The following is an 8,973-nucleotide window of genomic DNA, read 5'->3' on the forward strand; positions in this document are numbered from 1 at the left end:
GTAAACCTACATACGCCATCAACTCCTCCAACAGCCAAGGCCGTTTCTGACCACAAGGGGGCGCCCGCATCATGCTTTAATATAGTACGTGCTTGGGATGTTGAGAGCGTGGAAGACTGCGGTCTCAAAATACAGATAGGGAAACTGAGGCCTGGAGAAAGCAAAGGGTTCTTAAGTCATTCTGGGAATTTTCTTTGTGATCTTCACTCCCATTAAATTGAGTCATGGCTTCCACCAAGGAATACGTTTTACGGATATTCCTCCNACACCCGGATGAGGAATGCTACTTGCAGACCGCCCCACAAGAGGGAGCACCTGTGAGCCTCTGAGCCTTATACCCACCACGAGCCTTAGACAGAATGAGCTTCTTGATCCAAGGATTCTGGCTGGGATGTGGAAATTGCTAGTCTAGGTAGTCTCAGAGGAGGCCCACCATCCAGAAGCTCCCCCAACTCTAAGCCAGAAATGTCTGCAGCTTCCAACATCTAGAGAAGCCTCCGTGAAAAATTCTGCAGGCAACAAGGGTTAAAACCAAGTCACCACTTCAGTGAACCAAGTCGTTCACTTCAGACAGTACTGTCACAAGGCCAAGACAATCATCAGGGATTGTCACTCAGAGTAACGCTGCTATTTACTCTGCTTGTCCCAATTATCCATCACTGTTTACAAGTAAAGAAAATGACTGTGATGTCGACTTCGACAACCTAGAATGAGCTGGGAAGGAGGTTTTAATGAGGAATTATTTAGATTAGGTTGGCCTGGGGCTATGAAGGAGTTTCGTAATTGGGTGAATTGAGTTGGGAAGACCAACTCATGTAGAAAGCAGGAGGCACCATTTATGGGGTAGGTCCAGGAATGAATGGGTAGGGAGAGGGCTAAGCACTGTCTTACACATAATTATTGTTTTGTCTGTTTCTGTTTAGGGATGTAAGGGGACAAGCTGCTGCTGTTGTAGTTACCCTGCNNTGATGACCTGTGAACCCTTTCTCCCCTAGCTTGCATTTGTCGGGTACAATGAGGTTCATGGTGTTTAAGAGAGATGTTNTCAGAGATAAAATTACTTCGTTCCCCAGTTTCTCTAGGGAACCCTCACATAAAAAGCAGGAACTGGTGGGTAGCTGCAGANCAGACACCCCAGACTCTTCCAGCGGCTCGGTGACTGCCTCACCGTTTGCANATGTCCCGGCTCTCCACTTATGCCCAGTTCATCATCCTTACCACCAGGAACTCTGTAGACATTCCCAGATCTGTTTCCTTGGCATGAGTCAGCCTCCCAGAGACAACCGGGGCCAGCCTGGTGACTGCATAGGGCAGAGGCTGCCCAGGATTTGTGCCCTCACCGCAAGGTGACAAGGAGCTTCCTGAGAAGGTGTGTGGTTTCATCTACATTCGATATTTGGATCCCTGAGTGAAGCAATCTCTTCTAGAACGCATGAAGAACAGGCAAGAGTGCCCGGGCACGTACTCACCATGCAGGTGCTCTGGGCTCCACAGGGCAGTGACCCTTTGTTTATTCCAGCCTCCCTCAAATTCAGACTCTCACATTAAGTGTCTGGACACAGCCACAGAAACCAAAAACATGTAGTTTTTTCCTTCAACGGAGTCTGAAACCAATCGCCATACCACCAAGTCAGGGGGCACTGATGACACTCCCAGAACAGACAGCACTGTCCCCTACTGTACAATAGGAAGGCATGCCATAGAAGATGGGTTAGTCTGGAATCAGAAAGGGTATCCTAGGGCTCTTCCACTTTTCATGGGACCTGAAGCTTATAAGGGTGTGTGTATGTGTCTATGTGTGTGTGTCTGTCTATTTCTGTGTATGTGTGTGTCTATGTGTCTGCATGTGTGTCTGTCTCCGTGTGTATCTGTTTGTCTGTGTCCATATATCTGTATGTCTGTGCGTCTGTGTATCTGTATGTGTATCTGTATGTATGTGTGTGTTTCTGTGTGTTTGTATGTATAAGTGTGTGTGTCTGTGTGTATATCTATATGTGTATCTGTGTGTCTGTGTGTGTTTGCATGTGTAAGTGTGTGTGTCTGTGTGTATATCTCTATGTGTGTCTGTGTATCTGTATACATGCTCACTTTCAAGGGGTGGGAGCCTGTTTGAACAAAAGGTTAGAAAACCAAAATCAAGTACAAAATCCAAGACTGCTTTTAAATGAGGGGGAAAATCACATAATATAATTTCTGTAAAACTTGAAAGTATTAGCAACTTAACAAAAGTTGGGAAAAGAACATTGTTTTTGCACCAATGTGCCTGACTTGACGCTAACATTTTTTTCTGACATTCATGTTCATTTAATCACTGAATAGTCTCTGCATAAGACAAGAACTATGTAATGTCATTTTTTTCCTTGTCAGAAAAATGTAAAAAGAAGTCAATCTTTCCTCCAGCTTAGTACATCAGAGAAAAATAGAGTTGGTAATTTCAGTTAAATGAATATTAATATTTAATATGGTTATTATATCCATTACTGTCCCATTGCTGTGACAAAATACGTTGCAGAAAGCAGTGTAAGGGAAGAAAGGTCCAGTTGGGCTCCCAGTTACCAGTTACAGAGGCACAACCATCAACATAGAGAAGGCATTAGGATCTGATGGTGAAGCAGCAGCTTCCAGCATCTGATGGATCAGGAGGCAGAAAGTTAGACCAAAACTAAAGTTGACCATACTAGTCAAAAGCTCACCTCAGTGACCCATACAAGGGAAGCCATACACATCCCCAAAGCTTCTACAAACGCCACCAGGAGTGCCAGAAGCCCTGGATCAGGTGTCCAATCCCCTGGGCCTCTGGGAGGACATTTTATGTTCCATTTATATAGTTACCAATTGGGGTAAATGTCTACCAATGATCCATATATATATATATATATATATATATATAAACTATAGGATTTCAATGCAATTCAGGTTCTCTTTTACAAAGATGTATCTTCATCAGTTCTTTTGAACTTGAGAGCACTTGTCAGCCAGCGTGTTGATAACAGTTCAGCACTAACATCCTATTATAGCTTTCGAGTTATCTTTGTCAGTGTCAGTACTTATTCCAAATAGGAAAAAAAATTAAATGTCTTTCAAAGATGTTCTTTTGATTGATTTCTCTTCACTAACTTACCCGCCAAGCCATCCATAAATGGATTCATTGCCTTTATTCAAAATGTCTCTCCTCCTCTTAATGAATTGAATATATTGTAATTCACCCTTTTTAAATTACTCTCTCTCTCTCTCTCCCACCCCGTCCCCCTCCCCCTCCTCCCTCTCTTCTACATGCACAGACACATGGCACATATGTGTGCACATGCATCTGGAAGCCAGAACTCAATGGGCTCCTTCATTGCTCTCTTCTGAGTATTAAAAAAAACTCTGTCATGGAACCAGTGTAAAACTGCCTAAAACAAGCCCCTGGAATCCACACGTCTCTGCTTCCCCAGCCCTGGAATCACAGGAGAACACCACTGCAGCCAGCTGGTTAGAGGTGGGTACTTGGGATTTGAACTCAGATCCCCACGCTTGCATAGTAAACACTAACGATTAAGCCATCTCTCCAGCCTCATCCCTCACTCTTCCGCAGCAGAATAATGTTAACTTTGTTTATCTCCACAGATTTTTCTTATCGTTGATTCTTAATTGAATACNCTTTTGTTTCTTTAATAAATTGAAAGACATCAAAAGGATATACCCAAGTCAAGAATTGTTTTATATATCCATTCCAAAATCTTACCAATTTTAATAAGATTCNATTAAAGTAGCATATTTGAGCTTTATTAACTTTTTGAAGTGAACTTTTTGTATCTTGTGTCAGTATTTGAAATTTTCTTCTAAGTCTTAAAAGTACTTAAGAGTCTTTAAAATGTGCCAAGCTTGTGCCACCAGGCTTAAATTGTGTCTTTTCAATCCAAGCCAAGATGAAACTGAGTTGGGAGAATTTCAGGTGNTGGGTGAAGTTCTCTGGCATTCTATACAGAGTTGACTGTAAACTATCTCCGAGTAGACTGTGCTTTCAGGAATTTTCTCAAAGCTCTTTGTGATAGCTCACCTGGTGCCATGTCCTTGAACTGCAGGCCACTTATAACANCACACTNTGGCTGTGTCTGGTGACCCCTCCAGTGTCACCGACACAGAGTGACTGGAGGGGATGACAGAGCATGAAAAGACACAAAGGTCTCAGTCAACTGCAAGCAAAATGTCTTACTTTTGGGCAAGTTTTTAAATTTCAGTAGCAAATGAGCCTTGGGAGGGATTATGCACCAATAGTCCCTTAGTTTCCTATGAGTTTCTTAAAATAAGGAGCCGATTGGGGGGGGGGAGAGTAGGTAACAGAAACAGCACTGACAAAGAAACAGCAATCACTTCTTCAATGATATATAGCCAGCAACAAGCCTCATACAGCTAAGGAGGCAGGAGGCTGGAGAAACCGGAAGGCTGGTGACAAGAGCCAGTGTTCTCAGCGGAGGAGGGCAGAACTGGATCCACAACCAACATCCGTCTTAACAGTTAATCTCACTGCTTTTTCTACTCCCTACACCTTCCTGGGGGGTCTCTGTCGATAAAGACCTTTTTAAAACTCTATTCAGCTGTCTGAAGAGACAGATTTGAAGAACGCGGGATAGTAGCATTTTATACATGAACAGAGTTGAACTACAGCCATCTTTTAGGCATTGTGCGCAGGCCCCAGGAGAAGACCGATTCGGCAGACAGGAAGCAGAAGCTGGGCTTCCTGCATCCCTGCCTTGTTACACCTTCAAGGAGTACTTTAGAGCCCACGGTACATGATTGCCACCTCTGGCGCATTTTGATTTAGAACTTACATCCTCTATGAGGTGACTTGGCAGTTATTAGTACTCCTATTTTACAGCTGAGGGAGCTGGGCCTGTGGGGGCTTAGATGACTCATTGTAAACAGGTTAACAAGGCTCTGTGTGAGTCATCCTCCCAGCCAAGGACAGGCAGGCCCAGCGTGCCTCCTGCGTTGTCCGATCAGTAAGTGGTCTTTGGACAACCTGCCTTGGGAGATGTGTCAGAGGTGATCTGCGCCCGTTCTATGGCATGAAACGCCGGCGCCACCCACGTGCCTTTCTTCCCTCTGGGGTTTTCAGACCACAGGACTGAACGCTGCATTATTGTTGGTGTATGAAAAATACCCTCGTCTGTAACTCTCATCCAAGCTGGAAGCCCCTCCTCTATCAGAACCGCTATGAACACTGGGTATTAAATGGCTATTGATCCAAAATTGTCTGCGTTGACATTGGCCATCCCACACAAACAGGATGTCCGGAGGACTTGAGTCAGAGCAGCNGATTAACACAGCACTGCCTGCCTTAGGCATCTCCAAGCTAGCCAACCCTTTCTCTCCTGTGTGCTCGGCTTGAGAGATAAGCCAGTGTGGGGCCTTCTGAAAGCTCTATTGTTTATCTGATGCCTTATGCCTTGCACAGGCTCAGCTATCCATGGACCTCGGCAATCTGGAAGCTTCCAACACCTAACACCCTCCCGCCCCCTTGAAGAGGACTGAGAAAAGAGTAATTGGCCCTCCGCATCTTAATTGTTATTGAGAGTCACTGCAGCTTTCAAGGGCATTTCCAAGTTTGGGGTCAGAGCCGGGAAATTGGCTGTGGCAGATCCCAGGACTGGTGGGGTCTGGGATAGCCTTGAATGAGGCTGTCTGACATATGTTCCCACGTATGAAAACCCAGGCGGAGCAGTGGTGGTTTCTGTGATCCCAGCTCATCTGATAAGGACAGCACAGAATTTCCCTACAGTTGNGCCCTTCTTTGGATGTTNCCCTCTCCCACCCCCTTTTCCCTCTACAGTGTGCACACAGTCCACTGGGCAGCCTCTTAAAACAAAATCTGGCTCAGAAAATAGGAACCACAAATGGGTCTGCTATCTCACAAGCTCTCAGGTAGCACTGGGTGTTCCAGGGGTGCTGGATCAGATTGCACTTGGCTTTCTATGGTCTGAATCCCCCAGTGTTCTTCCGAGAGAGTGGGAAAGATGTGCCAGGCCCAGAGTCAGGAGACATGCAAAGCTTCTGCAGTCAGTAACCGGAGCTAATGATTCTCTTCTCTTATGTAAAGAGAATTTAAGGGTGGCCTGTGGGATCCCTGAAACAGTTTCATCTTTAAGGCATCCCAGAATGTGTCTACTCAGGTGTCCAAGAGAAACATCGGCACTCTCAAAAGCAGCCACAACATCCCTTGAGTGTGTCCTTCCAGTGATTATGTTATCTTGATTAATGGGGGGAAAACAGCCTTGATACCTGATTCCTGAATGATTAGGAAGATGTCTGAGTCTTACATCCATAAGCTGTATGGCTTACAAATAGATAGATAAATAAATAAATAAACCTCTGTGTCTGGTTCTTCATCAATAAAACAGGGTTGCTAGCAAAATTTTTAAAAAGCACAGGGTATCTAATATATACTAATAGTTATACAGGTATACACTGTTGCTATCTAGAATCAGAAGCTGTGGCATACTGCAACTGTTTCCATAGTTCCTGGAGGCTACTTTGTATCCATCTAGTTCATCAAACCCTCAGCTCCTGCTTCACCGTAAGGTGAATCACCAACGGATGAGAGGCGGACTTTAAGAGAGAGACATTGGAGGCCTCCTATTTCCAATCTTCCTTAGCCGCCCAAACAATAAATCTCAGGGAACTTGACAAGCAAGGCTGGAGTTCAATATTTGTGTCAGGGTGCATCCACTTGGCATTTAAACAGAAGAGTCTGCCTGTGTCCTTGGGCTACCGGAACAAAGCCCCACGCACTGGGTGACTCAATACACTAGAAACTGATTCTCCCTCATGTTTCTAGAGGACAAAAGTCTGAAACCAAGTTGGGGGTGGGGGGGTACNCTCCCTCTGNAAGAACTAATGACAAATCCTTCTTCATTCTCTCCCATTCTGCCTTTCTTAGTAGTGCCTTCCTTCCTCCCTTCCTTTTTTAAATTGTTCCCTGCCCTCCCTCCATCTCTCTCTACTTTCTTCTTCCNTCCCTTCTTTCTTCTTCCTCTCTCTTTTCCTTTTCCTCGCTCCCTCCATCCTTCCTTCCTGTTTCTTCTTCCTTCCCCTTTCTTCTTTCCTTTATTTCTTTTTTCCTGCTTCCTTCCTTTTCCTTCTTTCACTTTTCTTCCTTTNTTTCTTTTCCTTTCTTCCTCCCTCCTCCCCTCCCTCCCTTCCTTCTTCCCTCTGTCCCTCTCTCCCTCCTACCCTTCCTTCTTCCTCTCTTGCTCTGAAGCCTCCATGGGCTCCCTGGTGTGTGGCATCCTAACTCATCTCTGTTTCTGTCTTCATGTAGATCTCCTCTGCATCTGTCTTCTCCTGCCCTCTCCTCTCTTACACAGATATCATTGTGCTTAGCCTCCACCTTAAGTCCAGAATGGTAACTTAAGATCAAAGAACTCACTGGCAGAAAGGATATTCCCCAGGCTGGTTATGTTCCAGGTAGACATAAGTTTTTGGAGGACACTATTTTACCCAGTCCCTGGAGAGTTCTTGAAGCTAATGGCATTGGTTTCCTGTTCCTTCACAAAACATTCTAGTGAACGACCACTCGAGCACTCGGGTGTGAACAGTGAACACCCTCTGAGCATGCAGGATAGAGGGGCACCTGGGAATGAAAAGATGGCTTCCCTCTTATCCTCCCTTTTGTATGAGCGCAACACCATGACCAGATGAGGATCTTCCAGAGTGTGAGGAGTCTGGAAAGAGTCACTTTCAAACAACTTGAGCCACTGGGACCATCAGACTGGAGGGTAAAATCAGGGATACTGGATAGCAAATACATTCACTTATGTCTTCAGTGCCTGACAATACAGAGTGGATGGGGCACTGCAGACACTACAAAAGCAGGGGCCATAAGGAGACAGCTTGACTCATCCAACCATGTCGCCTCCACTATTTTCACTTGTCCCTGGAGTGTGGCTGCTCCCTGGGGATGTACCCTCATCCCCAACTCTTACACAGCTCCCTCCACAGGGGCCATTGGAGGGTCTGGATTCAGGAGTGGGGTTCATGAGCAGGACATGTGACTGGTGGCATATCTCTGCTCACTTTTTTTGCCCGAGCTCCATATTCATATTCCCCACAGGCTGTCTCTCCACCAGTGACTTGTAGGAGAACTAGACCCAACTTCTTCAATCTCATTATCTTGCTGATCTTCCCAAATGGTCTCATATGTCTCCACCCTTACTTACCACTTGCACACACAGGACAGGTTTCTCCATTCTGGCACTCCCAACACTGTGAGCCAAATCATTCTGTGTTATGGGGGCCTACCCTATGCATGGTGGGATCTTTGCTAGCCTCTACTTCTCTTCANCTTTTATTCACAGAAACCCAGTAGCAGCCNCCAACTCCCCTATTGGTCATCATCCAAAAGGTCTGCAGGCTTAGGAGACAGTGCAGTTGGTATGTTTAGGTTGTATCATAGATCTTGTCTGTTGCCTGGAGCTTTCTGTATGGAATGAGTATGAACCTGAGATTTTGTACCCTCACTCTGAGACATCTGGTCATGTCCACTTCCTATTTTCTGTTTCTCTCAATGAACCTGGGGCTTGTCCATTTGTCTAGCTGGCTAGCTGGAAAGCTCCAGGGATCTTGATGTCTCTAGGACCTCAGTGCTAAGATTCCATGAGCATATAGCCCACCTGGTTCCACTGAGTGCTGGGAGATAAGACTCGGNTCCTAGTGCTCACCCAGCACACACCATCATCTCCCCAACCCCAAAACTGGGAAGTGTTTTAAAGTCCTCACCCTGGAGGTTGCCAGCCAAACTCCAGGGCATCCCACACCACATTTTTTTAAGTCAGAATATGCTGAAATGCTATCGAGCTGAGTGACCGGACTTAACTAGATAGACCAGCTTCCCCACTCCCACACTGGTTGTTTCCATATTCCTTTTAAATTCAGTACCGAGAATTCCGGCCGGACCAGCACCAGGGTAGCTAGAGCGCAGGGTCGGCTGAC

At 45.6% G+C, this 8,973-nt stretch overlaps 1 long non-coding RNA gene across 1 annotated transcript in view; it reads left to right on the forward strand.

Moving 5' to 3' along the window:
• LOC110301042 overlaps window positions 1-8,973 on the forward strand; it is a 33,133-nt gene continuing 24,160 nt past the window's right edge. The window contains exons 1-3 of the long non-coding RNA XR_002378663.1: window positions 1-84; window positions 3,282-3,481; window positions 6,444-6,564. This is a non-coding gene — a long non-coding RNA (uncharacterized LOC110301042). The remainder of the gene's footprint in view (window positions 85-3,281; window positions 3,482-6,443; window positions 6,565-8,973) is intronic.

The sequence above is a fragment of the Mus caroli genome, chromosome 9 (assembly GCF_900094665.2).
Source record: "Mus caroli chromosome 9, CAROLI_EIJ_v1.1, whole genome shotgun sequence".
Classification (NCBI taxonomy): domain Eukaryota; kingdom Metazoa; phylum Chordata; class Mammalia; order Rodentia; family Muridae; genus Mus; species Mus caroli.